The sequence below is a fragment of the Hemiscyllium ocellatum genome, chromosome 36, assembly GCF_020745735.1.
Source record: "Hemiscyllium ocellatum isolate sHemOce1 chromosome 36, sHemOce1.pat.X.cur, whole genome shotgun sequence".
NCBI lineage: Eukaryota > Metazoa > Chordata > Chondrichthyes > Orectolobiformes > Hemiscylliidae > Hemiscyllium > Hemiscyllium ocellatum.
Window position 1 is genome coordinate 32,233,550 of NC_083436.1, and position 13,959 is coordinate 32,247,508.

At 42.7% G+C, this 13,959-nt stretch overlaps 1 protein-coding gene across 2 annotated transcripts in view; it reads left to right on the forward strand.

The window, feature by feature from the left end:
* Window positions 1–7,364: 7,364 nt before the first annotated feature.
* The window catches only part of LOC132833450 (PH and SEC7 domain-containing protein 3-like), a 439,179-nt gene continuing 432,584 nt past the window's right edge, over window positions 7,365–13,959 (forward strand). Inside the window, exon 1 of one of the 2 annotated variants that reach the window (XM_060851749.1) lies at window positions 7,365–7,380. The gene's annotated coding sequence lies outside the window, so the exon portion shown is untranslated. Of the gene's footprint in view, window positions 7,381–13,114; window positions 13,394–13,959 lie in introns of those variants that run through there. The other variant, XM_060851748.1, reaches the window with a different exon arrangement.

The following is a 13,959-nucleotide window of genomic DNA, read 5'->3' on the forward strand; positions in this document are numbered from 1 at the left end:
GTTGCAAGAATTCGAACTGTAGATCTGAAGGGCTTGCCCATTTAACACAGAGATATGGCAATTTCTCTGAGGGCAGCGAGGGTTTGGAACTCCCTTAGAGTCATAGGGCTCTACAGCATGAAACCAGACCCCTCAACCCAACTTGATCATGCCACCCACTTTTCACAATTTAAACTAGTCTCATTTACTAGTCCATGTCCCACCAACCCTATCCCATCTATGTACCTGCCTAAATGTTTCTTAAATGACAAAAGTCCCAAAAAGGTGCTGCCCGAAAATATTTTAAGGCAGAAATGCTTCTTGTTACACAGAATGGGTGAAAGGTGTTTGGAGATCAGTGGGAATATGAATATGAGGTAACAATCAGATCTGCCATGGTCTGAAGTGGTTGAGCAAACTCAAGAGTTGCTACTTCTATTCCTTTTTCATATGCTCATCATCAGATTTCTGGATTTATTTATTTTCTCTTTTTGGTTACCGATAATTTTGTTTTCTGAATTGATAACACTGAATTATCGTTTCAGTTTATAACGGAGCCTTTCCCATTCTGGTTTAAAGTTCTTAATTGGAGCTCACTGAGTGACATTGTATGAGAAGGATCTACACATCAGATTGCTGATGTCCAAGCGAGATTATTGATACCTGTACCTGTCAAACTTGCAGCACTCATGAGCTTTTGTGCCTCAGGATTATTCCAATCCACAGTTCAATGCAGAGTGCAGGAGGAGCAGTAGGCTGACCTGCATGGGATCAATTGTGGATTTCACCAGTTTCCTCATTTCCCCTCCCCCCCACCTTCTCCCAGATCCAACCTTCTAACTCAGCACAGCCCTCATGATCTGTCCTACCTGCCCATCTTCCTTCCCACCTATCTGCTTCACTCTCCCCTCCAACCTATCACCTTTACCCCCACCTCTATCTACCTATCACACTCTGAGCTATCTTCCCCCCAACTCCACCTCCTTGGCTCACAAGCCTCATTCCTGATGAAGGACTTTTCCCTGAAACGTCGATTTTTCTGCTCCTCGGTTGCTGCCCAACCTGCTGTGCTTTTCCAACACCACTCTCTCAACGCACATTGCAATAGTCAAGTCTAAAGACAAAAAAGGCATGAATTTAAGTTTTTATTAGCAGATCAAATGAGGCAAATGCAATGTTGGGAAGTGGTGAAAGAGCAGAAATGGGTGTTTGGATACATGGCCAGAGGTTCTTCTCTGACTCAAATAGGACACCAAAGCTGCAACTAGAACAATGATTTGCTGTAGGTCCCATGACATTCACATCAACTACTTCCTAGGATTCTTTTAAATGGAAGACTGTTATAGAGTCATCGTGTTATAGAGATGTACAGCATGGAAACAGACCCTTTGGTACAACTCGTCCATGCCAACCAGATATCCAAACCCAATTTAGTCTCATTTGCCAGCACTTGGCCCATATCCTTCTAAACCCTTCCTGTTCATGTATCCATCCAGATACATTTTAAATGTTGTAATTGATCCAGCCTCTAACCACTTTCCCTGAGAGCTCATTCCATACATGCACCACCCTCTGCATGAAAATGTTGCTCCTTAGATCCCTTTTATATCTTTCCCCTCTCATCTTAAACCTATGCCCACTAGTTCAGGACTCCCCCACCCCAGGGAAAAGACTTTGTCTATTTACCTTGTTCATGCCCCTCATGATTTTATAAACCTCTATAAGGTCAGCCCTCAGCCTTGGACGCTCCGGGGAAAACAGTCCCAGCCTATTCAGCCTCTCCCTATAGCTCAAACCCATGAGTCAAGATAATTGTTAATGTTTTTTGTTAAAACAGTGGTCTCATAAACCCAACCACACGTCTATTCCATTTTAATCCACCTTTTTCTTTAAAGTTATTTCTCAGCAACAATTTGTTAATTTTACTCCTCCACTCTGGTCAGATTACCAGCTCTAGTACCTACACAGGCTGTTACATTGATGACTACATCAGTGCAGCGTCTTGCACCGAGGCTGAACTGAAGCAGTTCATCAACTTCGCCCGCATCTTCCACCCTGCCCTCAAATTCACTTGGTCCATCTTGGACACCTCCTTCCCCTTTCTTGACCTCTCCATTTCCATCTCTGGCAACCGTCTCCAAATGGAGGTTTACAACAAACCCACAGACTTCCACAACGACCTGGACTACACCTCCTCCCGCCCAGTATTCTGCAAGAACTTTATCCCGTTCTTCCAATTCTTCTGCCTCTGCCATGTCTGCTCAGGTGAGGAGACATTCCACTACCAAGCATCCCAGATGTCCACCTATTTTGAACAATGTGCTTTTCCTCCGTCTGACAACCAGACCGCCCTCCGCCGCACCACCTCCATTCCCCTCTCCACTGCTCTAAACCCCCCCTTCGAAAGCAATAATGACAGAGTCTCCCTTGTCCTCAACTACCACCCCAATCTCTGCATCCACCACATCATCCCTAAACACTTCTGCCAACTCCAGCTAGACTCCACCACCAAGAACATCTTCCCCTTCCCACTCTTCTTTGCCTTCTGCAAGGACCGTTCCCTTCTCCAGTCCTTGGTTTGAGCCACTCTCCCCATCAACCCCCGTGAACCCCTGGTACCTTCCCCTGCAACTGGAAGAGATCAAAACTACCCGTGACCTCCATTCAGGGCTCCAAACAGTCCTTTCAGGTAAGACAAAGGCTCACCTGACTCTCTTCCAACCCAGGAACTCCCGATGTAGTCTTCTCTATATCAGGGAGTCCGAACATAAACTCAGGGAATAGCTCACCAAGCATCACAGCCAGGTCCACGGGGCCAACTGGACCTCCCAGTCACCACCCATTTCAATTCCCCCAACCACTCCCTTTCCAAAATGACCATCCTTGCCGTCCTCCATTGCTGCAAATTGGAAGAACGACACTGTATCTTCTGCCTGGGCAGCCGACTGCCCAGAGGACTCAACATTAACTTCTCCAATTTCAAATAATCTCCCTCCCCATCCCCCAACTCCCTTCCCAGGCCCTCCCCCCTCCCTTCCACTGCTCCCTGCCACCAACCGGATTCATTCCTCCCATTGACCAACCAGGTCATACCCTCTACCTGTCTTCATATCCCCACTTCACCACCCTTTTTCTGCAGCTCCCCCCACATTCACCCCCACTCCTGAAGAAGGGTTACACTCGAAACATTGACTTCTCCCCCTCCTGATGCTGCCAGGCCTGCTGTGTTCTTCCAGCCTCCTGCTTGTTTATTTTGGATTCCAGCATCTGCAGTTTTTTTTTCTAACCAAGATCTGCCTTATTAGGTCAAATTATTACGTGGCTAAGTGTCAAATTTGCTCTGTTAAATACTTTCATGCAAAGTGACTGGGGTCACTTTAGTACATTGGAAATGCTACATAAATGCAATTTGTTGGTCATATGAGCTATTAATTTTCTCCCAATTTGTTTAATTCATGATTTAACGTATTCACAGATCCAACCTATTCACAGATGTTATTATACACCTCTGCAGTAGGTGGGACTTGAACCCAGGTCTCCTGCTTCTGAGATAGGGACATTACCCCTGCACCACAAGAGCCATAGCTAGCAAATTGCAGAATGAGCTCAGACTGGGGATATGCTAAGATGAAATGATCAACCAGTTAACTGCAAGTATTTCCATTTATACAACTGGTCTGACACTCGGCAAACAAAACTTAGTATAGCGACTCATGGGGTTTAGATTTATAAAATGCAAACCATCAAGCGATGCTTTAATTTTTTGAATAGTCTAACTTTTGTTAAGCTTGTTGCTGGGAAATTAGATCAAGATATATCCAATGTATATTGAATTCCATTTCTGTGGAACGGTCCTCCCTGCTTTTAGAATAACATATTTTTCCATTTCATTTCATTTCTGCATGCTCTTTCCTGCTGTCTTTTAGGGATGAGAAAAAGCATTACATCTATTTGCAGGCCTCTCTCAGTGCTGTTCGGAACTTTTTGAGTCTCAACCAAGTTAAATCATCAAATTTACAGAGCAAAAAGGTGCAAACGTGAAGTGACTGTGCTCATGCCAGCTGTCAGCTGCTTCGGGTCAAAGCTCAGAATTTTCTTCCTAAGCCTCTCTGCCTCTCTATCTTCCACTGTCCACTTCTAAGATGTTTCTTTTAAATTAGCTACATGCTTAACCCCTTGCTTCCTTCCGTCTTTGATTACTATCTCTCTCGACAACCCAGACGTGGTTAGGAGCTATGGCCAGCGTTTGCAGTGTGGGGTCATTTCTCATGTGCGTGGCCCTGCTAGCATTCTCGTATGAAATGGTAAAGATTTTACAGACAGAAGATGGAAAAAAGTAAGCAGGGCTGTGAGCTGTTGCTCTGAAATGGGCAGCACACCTGTCAGTCCAGCAAAGCAATGACTATGAAGTCTATTACTGCCACAAAGATTTATATCTGAGCGAAGTGAGCACAGCAAGCTGCTCACCATCTCCCCGCCCCATACTCTCTCTTATCTCCTGGGATCTGAATGATATTTCACCTCTAATACACTGTGGCTCAATTAGGACTGACCTTCTCAGAAAGCACCATCTGTTTCAGTGTTTGTTGTCATGGAAAGCTAAGTAGATAAATATAATTGCTGATATACATGGGGGAAAAGTATAGTTCGCAGTGCATCACTGTCCTATTGCGTGCAAGGTAGAAACAAATTGACTGCCTCCTATTTTACCATGAAAAATAAATTGCACAAACTCATTTCTTTTCCTGTTTAAAACCTGCTACTCTTCCTTGGATTATGTAGTTGGAATGCTACGAGAACAACTTTTTTTACATGCCACCTTTCATTTAATAAGCTGTCCCAAGTTACTTCACAGTGTATTATCAAACAAGATTTGATGCTGATACGTAAGAATGATTGAAGGGGTAAATTCATAGAAATATCTTAAAAGAGGAAAGAGAGATAAGAGGCAGAGAGGTTTGGGAAGAGAATTCGGAGCTTTGACCCGAAGAGCTGGCAGAAAGTGAGGACTACAGATGTTGGAGATCAGAGTTGAGAATGTGGTGCTGGAACTCCAGTCAGGTCAGGCAGCATCCGAGGGGCAGGAGAGTCAAGGTTTTGAGCATAAGCTCTTGAAACATCGACTCTCCTGCTCCTTGGATGCTGCCTGACCGGCTGTGCCTTTCCAGCGCCACACTTTTTGAGCCAACAGCTAGCATTAGCACCTTATGCTTTGTAAATTTGATGATCTTATTACTGTAGCTTTCTTTATACTACAGTAAAAGCAAAGTACAATCCCTATTAATGTCAAGAGTACATTTTGTGACCAGAGAGCATTCAAAATGGCCCTGCAGTCAATGAAGTACTACTGATGTGCAGTCAATGCTGTAATGTTGGAAGTGCAGCAACGGGTTCACACTTAACAAGGCAATAATGAGCTGATAACTTATTCTTTTGCATGTTCATTCAGGGATATGACCAGGACATTTGGGATAACTCCCCTGCTCTTCTTTGTAGTGTAGCCATCCACCCATACAAGCAAAGGGGCCTCAGATTAGCTTCTGATCTGAAAGACAGTATCACTGACAGTGCAGCCCAGCCTTAGTATAGCACTGGAATAATAGCATTAAATTTTCTGCTCCTGCTTCAGACACGATATATCCTTTTATATCACACCTTTCTCAATCTCAGGTTATCTAGACCAGTGGAGTCGTCTAGACTTGAAACATCACCTTACTCTCACTCCATGGATCTGCTGTGATCTCCAGTATTTTTTGTTTTCAGTACAGATTCCAGCATCCGCAGTAATTTACTCCAATATCTACTGCAGTTCACAGGCAATGAAGTTCTTTTGAAGCACAGTCGTTATTGAAATGTAGGCAGCATGGCAACCAATTTGCACAATGCAAGCTCGTTCAAAAAGTAATGTGATAATGAGGAGATTTCAGTTGTTTCTCAGTGTCAATTGAGGAGTGAATATTGATTATGACAGCAGGATGAAACCCCCTGCACTGCTTTTTATGGTATTATAGAATCTTTGATGTCCACCAGACAGACTGACCACTGAAATGACAGATATAGTTGGAGATGTAAATGTTATGTGGATGACAGGGCAGCATGGTGGCTCAATGGTTAGCACTGTTGCCTCATGGTGCCAGAGGACCAAGGTTTGGTTCCAGCCTTGGGTGACTGTCTGTGTGGAGTTTGTACATTCTCCCTGTGTCTGCATGGGTTTCCTCTTGGTGCTCTGTTTTCCTCCCACAGTCCAAAGATGTGCAGATTAACTGAATTGGCCATAGAAATGGTCCATAGTGTTCAGGGATATGTAGACTAGTTGCATTAGTCAGCGGTAAATATTGGGTAGGAGAATAGGTCTGGGTGGGTTTCTCTTCGGAGGGTCGGTGTGGACCTGTTGGGCCGAAGGGTCTATCTCCACACTGTAGGGATTCTAATTTTAATTCTAAAATAAAACTGGAGACATTTCTTGGCTACATTTAGTTTCCTGAGAAGGTGGTGCTAGGTGTTCTTAACCATTGAAGGTGATTATGCTTCCAAAGTATTAGAGGATGTAGCTTGCTGGAATTATGAACTCATGATCCAAACATGCCCTTCCTATTTGTTTTTGATTAAGACTATTCAGTGTTGAAGCAAGTTGTGCTACATGTCAAAGCATCTCATGTGGTGCCAGACAGGTCTACCCTGAAACTTTTGACCTTCTGGAACGGATCAAGGGCTGAAATGAATGATGGATAATGACCCTCAGGCACACATTACTGTGGTAATGGAAAGAAAAGGAATAAAGGTTGGTGCTTGGTCCTTACAACGGAGCTTGTTATGTTGACTCCTCTGGTCAGTCAGAACCTCAGTGATAAAAATTAAGTTAACGATCAAATTGAGACCATAAAGAAATCGAGACCATTAAAAAAAATCAGGACCATTCAGTTGTCAATGATATAATGCTGGATCATATTCAAAGTGTTTCTTTTAAGGCTGATACTTCTCCAGCCATCTCTGCTTTTGCTGTTGTCAATGTTTAGATACAGGTTTTGGTTTGGAAAACAGGAAGAGTACACTTTGAACATTTGACATAGTTATTTTTTTAAACTGGTATGCTTGTCTGTAATGGGCCATCTGCATTTATTTGTGGTAATGTGTCTCAGTGTTTGTATCATGCACGACATGTTTATTGATAGGCTGAGATAGCTAAAAGGACCCAGGAAAATCTGCTGTTAGAATCTAAATCAAATCTTACTGCTCCTTTTTGAGAAGTGAAATAACATAGGCAACATGTGGTCTGTGTCTGCAGCCATTATTCTGTTTAAAACTTCTTGTTTTGATAAGTGATGCAGTCTCCAGCATGAATTCCCCTGGAAGGTATTGACCATGGTGACTGATTACTCGAAGATTGCAACCTGATGATAAGTAAGATATTAACACAGAATGAATGGGATTAATGGAAGTGAACACTTTTAAATTGAAATGGCTCTTTCTTCCCCAGCGTTGATGCTGAAGCAGAGTGATTGCAGGACTGCCTTCCCGTCTGGGGTATTTCAATGTGTGATTAAGTGGGCCTCAGAAAAGGAAACTGACTTCCTGTATTCAATCCAGTTTGGTCAGGCTGGATCGGGATAACAAGTTGGTACCTACAAAAAACAGGAGGCTCCATTCTTGCCTTCAATTTCAATCACCGTATTTAAAAAAGAAATTTGGTCCAACTGTCTGGACTTGCTCAGATGCTGAATTGCAAGTCCCAGTAAAGGCTGTTTTTAAAACTGCAGCAACCTACAAACCTGGTACATTGTTAAATTTGCCTTTGAAGCTTACCTTGTCATGATTTTATGCAAATACTAATAACATAAAGAAAGTTCCCCTCAGTTCTCCTGGCCCCTGATTACAATTTAAACGATGCCACAATATGCTTTGGCAGCAGGTGTTCTTTTCCTTTTGCATCTGTATGTTATTGTTCCCTTTTCAATGAGCTGGTGCAGTCACCAAGTAGCCATTCATTCATTTCAAACAATGATTCTTTGGACTGGATTTTATTTGCTCAAGGGGTGAGCCTGGGTTTGAATGTGCATTAAGAATCACACGCTCAAATAAATAATGGGGATGACACTGCTGCCTCATAGTACCAGGGACCCAGGTATTTGGATTATTATCTGCGTGTTTTCCCTGTATCTGCATAGGTTCCCTCCCACAGTCCGAAGATGTGCAGGTTAGGTGGGTTTGCTATGTTAAATTGTCCTGTAGTGTCCAGGGATGTGTAGTTGGATTAGCTGTGGGAAATATGGGGTGGAGTAGGGTAGGGAATTGTGTTTCAGTAAGATGCTCTTCGGAGAGCTGATGGGTTGAATGGTCTCTATCCACACTATAGGCATTCAATATCAGTCTTCTGATTCCTTTGATAGGTGCTTGAACTTTTCAAAGGAAGGCAGGCTGTGGGCAAGTCAATAACCTGAAAGCCTTCAATTAACTTGCTGTGAAGCTCATTGTGAGGAGCTTGTTTTACAGCTCAGAGAAGTACAGTGTCATATTTTCCAACTTAACGGGAAGAGGGAACAGTCTGGGGCATATTACTGCCCAGCTATGAACAGCACAGTGGGACATAGGCTGTTACTCACTGAGATTCTGTTGAGTAAAGAGACAGACTGAGAGGCTCAAGTAGTGACGGAGAATTGCTATTGCTGAGCTGCTTGTCTACCTGAACTGTGAGCATTTTGTCCCCAGAATGAACTTAAAAAGCTGCTTCTGCGTGGTGCATTCCTCCAGGTATAAGCCCAACCCATGAAGACTTGCTTGCTTTTTGTGGAATCTCCCTCCAGAACTGCAGTCCTTTCACGGTCACTGGTAATGTAAATAGTCTTACCTGACCACAGGACAGGCAGAGAGAGCTGACTAGTGCTGGTTTTATCCAAGACACTTCAGGCAAGGGGAGAGGTTGAGGAGAATGGTAACCTTCATGGTAATCTCAACGGTGTGCGAATTGAAAGCACGCTTTTGGCAACAGTTTTTTTATTGCAAACCAGCCATCCAGCCAACTGAGCGCACTGACCCAGGGAAGGGGCAGAATCACCAGAAAAATATAATATTCCAATTTAAGCATGTAAGTTTCATTTATGCTTTGAGTTTTCATTAGAGTGTCTGCTGTAGATTATTGTTTCTAATTGTGTTTAATATCCTGGCATCTCTCTCCATCATAAATTTCCATGTCCAGGCTGCCAAACACTGAGGTCAACATCAGTCCAACCCAGGCTTTTACAAAACTCAGAAAGTTGAGTTCCGAAAGTGATCTAGCTTTACCAACCCGCAAACTGAATGAACTGTCTTTGGTTGAAAATTGTGTTGAGATAGTTCATTTCATAACCTCACAACGTGCTGAATGGCTGTTCCACCAAGGAAATGCCTGACATTTAAGGCACTGTTTTAATTTAGAGAAACACGGCAGCCAATTTGTCCACAATAAGATCTAACAAACAGCTGGACAATAGATAATCTTTTTGAATAATGTTAGTTTAGAAACAATATTAGCCAGGATTCGGAGAGAGGTCCCCTGCTCTTCTTTGAGTCTTGCCATGGGACTTTTACATTATAGCATTGAGAGAAAACAGGTCCCATTTTAGAAAAACAGCACTTCAGCACTTGGTGTGCTGTTGTGTTAGACGGAAGTGTGTGCTCAAGTATCTGGAATGAGATTTGACCCATGATTTTCTCAGTAAGGCTGCAACCAATTGAGATCGACATTTCTATGCATGTTTTTATGCCTTTGACTGTTACTGGCTGGAACTTGCCATCGACACTATTGTTAGGCTTACATTCCTATGTTGTTATGCTTGTCTTCTGTTTGCTATTTTAACACATTTAAACCAATTATTTTTAAATAAGGGGAATGGTTCCATTAAACTGATTAGAGGAATGTCAAACATCAGCCAACAGTGATTCTTGATCTTTCAAATTTCATCCATTTAACAACATTCTGAAGTTTTCTTTCACTGCTGAATCATTTCCATAATTTCTCTTGTGCATATATAGAATACAGAAACTGAGATAGTTACAAAGAGAAATGGATTATTGTCTTAGTAAAAAAAATTCTCTTGCTCTTAGAGATACTAGGAATTCTGAAGTAGCCAAATAAATGACCACCATGAGTGAAGGCCATTGTCAGACAATGGTAGCAAGATGACATGATGATGAGTACATCACTAAATACATTGTACCTTTTCAAAGCCTTTTAGTTATAATCCAAGGCAAGAATAACAGCTCCATTTGGTGAATGGATGAGATCATCACCATGTGCCTCTTCCATTTATAGATATCTATATATATTCACTCTTAATTAGCATTAATGGGTACATTCTCTGTGGCATTTCCTCTACCAGTCAGAGTCCACTCACTAATTTTTGTAAACAGTTGTAAACGCCACAATTTAGAACAATGTGAAAGCATTGGAGAGACGACATATGTGAGTGGTTCCGGGAATGAGAAACTTCACTTATGAGATTTGATTGAAGCGTTGGGGCTGTCCTCCTTGCAGAGAAGAAGACAAAGAGAAGATTTTTTTGGAGATCTTCAAGATCATGAGCAGGCTGGACAGCGTGGGTGGGGAGAAGGTGTTCCCCCTTCTAAAATGAACTAAAATAATAGGGCATAGATTTAAAGTGATGTGCAAAAGACGCAAGTGTGTAGGTGAGAAAAACCTTTCTCATACAATGAGTAGTTAGGGCATAGAATGCATATCCTGGACACCTGGTGGAAGCAGGTTCAGCAGAGGCACTCAAGAGAGCATGGATGATTATTTGGGTAGAAATAGTGTGAAAGGGTACGGGGAAAATGAAGGTGATTGGCACTAGGTAATGATGCTCATTTGAAGAGCTAGTGCAGAATTGATGTATAAGGTAGCCTCTCCTGCACCATAACATTTCAATGATTCAATCAATATTCTTCTGTCATGCAGTAAGTTTTCTTGCCCTTACATTTGCATTCTTGCTAATCATCCTGATGAGTGCAAGATGAATTGAATATATGATTATCTATAAGAAACTAGGACAACAATTCACCAGGGTCACCTCCCCAGCATCTGCCTACCTATGATCTCTATCACCAAAAAGGGGAACAGCACTCATGTTTTGGGAAAATCATCAGCCCCAAATTCTTCTGTGTTCTCACATGGAGAGATATCCCCATTGCTACATCATCGAGCATCTGGGAATCAGTGACCACGAAGCATTTCGTAGTCATGGAACAGTCTGTCACCTTGTCCAAATGAATTTCAGTTCAGCTAGTAGCAGACTCACCTCTGACTCAGAAACTTGTGTTTTAGAATCCCTCTCCAGAGCATGGACATCCTGAAAACAATGCAGCATGCTAGGCCTTCATTGGTCATTTGCCACCTTTAGGTTGTTGGTGGAGTTGATACTTCTCATAAGTATGTGCAAAGAGCTAGATTGATTCACCAGCAATGTCAGGTCACATGAAACTGGGACCTGAGGTTATTGTGAAGTGCTGCTATGTTATCCTCCTGCGTATAGCCTGTAGTTGACTAAATGCTTCTACTGTGCAATAGAATGTGATCCTCGAGTGTCCAGTCCATCTAAAGCATTCAGAACCTGGCTGTGCTATGTATGCAATATTCAATAATATGGCCTATTAGTGTCCTTTTTAACAATATGTTCATGGATTGAGGCCATCAGTATTTGTTACCCATTCTTCGTTACCCTGAGTGGAATGGCTTTCGAAGCCACTTCTGAGGGCAGTTCAGAGACATTCACATTTTTTATTCAGATGGGTGTTGCTGGCAGGCCCAGCATTTATTGCCTAGTTGCCCTTTGGGAAGGTGGTGGTGAGCTATCTTTTTGAACCACTGTTTCACAATACCCTTAGGGAGGTAATTCCAGGATTTTGACCCAGTGACAATGAAGAAATGACAATATATTCTCAAATCAAACTCTTAACATTCACCTGTAGCTGTGTTTTTGTTTTTGCTGCTGTTTACCTATTATTTACTTATCTGTGCTACTTAACTCCGTGATCTGCCTGTGTTGCTCGCAAAGCAAAGCTTTTCACTGTGCCTTGGTACACGTGGCAGTAAATTCAATTCAATTCAAGTCAGGATGGTGGGTAGCTAGGAGGGGATTTTGCAGAAGATGGTGTTCAGCTATAGGTCTGAAGTCACACGTAGACCAGACCATTTACTCGCATGAAGGGCACTAGTGAACCAGATGGGGAAAAATAGAGTTACATCGATTGCATTTAACAAACTTTTGTCTCATTGATATTCTTTCATCCGAAATGGGGGGATTCAACCCCAGAACCTCCCAAAAATTAGCCAGTGATGTTTACCATTAGCCCCCACCGCCGACCCTTTAGTTGCCTGGTTTGTGCAAGGATTGGCATTGGTAACTTAAGCCTCACCCAGTAACAGGCTAATTTGTATAAATCGTCCTCCCCATAAGAACTGCTCATGTATATATAAGATTTTTTTTTAAAAAAACACAGTGGTTCCTGTAATTACCGTACTGGCCAACATCAGTTAGCGAATTAAAATTCCAGGAAGTCTCATATTGGAGACGGAAGCATGTAACATTAAATAATAGAAAGAAAATATGTGTTAGATCTCCCAACTCATTTCAGACTATATTTCTCCCTTTTGCCGTCAACTCTCTGGTGTAAAACGGTTCGGGATATCTTGATTTTTCAAACGTAATTTGCAAAATGTAATTAAATAATAAGTAAATCTCTAAAAAGAAAGTTGTGATTTTTGGATTTCCCCCCTCTCTCCCTGCAGCCACACTGGATATTCAGATACTGTGTGGTTCATATGAGCTGATTTGGCTGATCAATATGAATGAAGAGAGTTGGGGGAAGATTTGCTGAAATTATCTAAATTACAGCAAGTGAGCCAATAAAGTCAGCCGCCTCTCCATGCATTTTGCTGTCCAGCGGGCGCTGTGCTGTTGATAAACTCTGTCTGAGTGACACCAGGAGGTGAGTGCACTGCTCCTGAGAGAAAATGTGAAACCCTTGCCCGTTTTAGCTCCCCCCACCATCCTGCTCTATTCGGAGGATGAGGGTGGATAGCTGGTGGGTGGGAGTCTCAGTAGCGAAGGGGCGGGCTGCTTTGAGGTAGAGTGGGCGGGTGGCGATCTCTGTGCGGCCTCAACACAGGACAGGGCAAAGGGTTTGACAAGCAGGGTCTGTCAGAATGACTGAGGAAACAGCTAGAAGCGCCCGGCTAGTGAATGACTGCAAACACTGCCTCACTCTGCTCAGTACTTTGCTGTTATTTAATGGCAACGTCCACTCTCTTGTCATAGCACGGGAATAACTGAAGCCGAATGGGGACCACTTGAAGCTGTGTTCTATATTACCCTTTCAAAAAGGAGTTGGCAAAACGCTGCTCTTCAGAGGGGTATATTTGGGCTCAATCTTTCTCGATATGGTAAGTGTTGCTTCAGCCAAACTGATCCTCATTGACTTATGACAGGAAGTTGCCCGAAACGCTTTGTTAACACAGACTGAGGACCTTTGCAACAGAGGGCGAGAGGCAGAGAGGGATGATTGCCTCACAACGATACATTGGGAGCGTTTATTTTAACAGTGCTAACACCTTGAGCTGGAGTTCGGATGTAAATAAGTGGTGGGGAACGTTGCTGTGAAAGCATGTGCTCGAATCGACAGCCCTTCCTCGTTTTGTTATGGGGAATTAGTTGTTTTTCATTACTCATTTAGAGGACGGATTTGTAGGTCTGTTTGTATTACGTTTGCGAGGATTTGGATTTGCAACAATCTGTGAGTTTTAAAGAGTGTGAGCTTACGATTTCAATTGCGTTAGTGACCACTGGGCTGTTGTGAATCTTTGAGAGAAAACTCCACCCACAGCAAAGGAAGATACTAATGCTGTTAATCGCACTCCAAATGTGTAATATAGGTATATCCTTTTCCCGGGGTTTTCAGTGAACACAGGAATGAGAGAAAATAAGAGCTTTAAAAAAGTTGACAGACTAT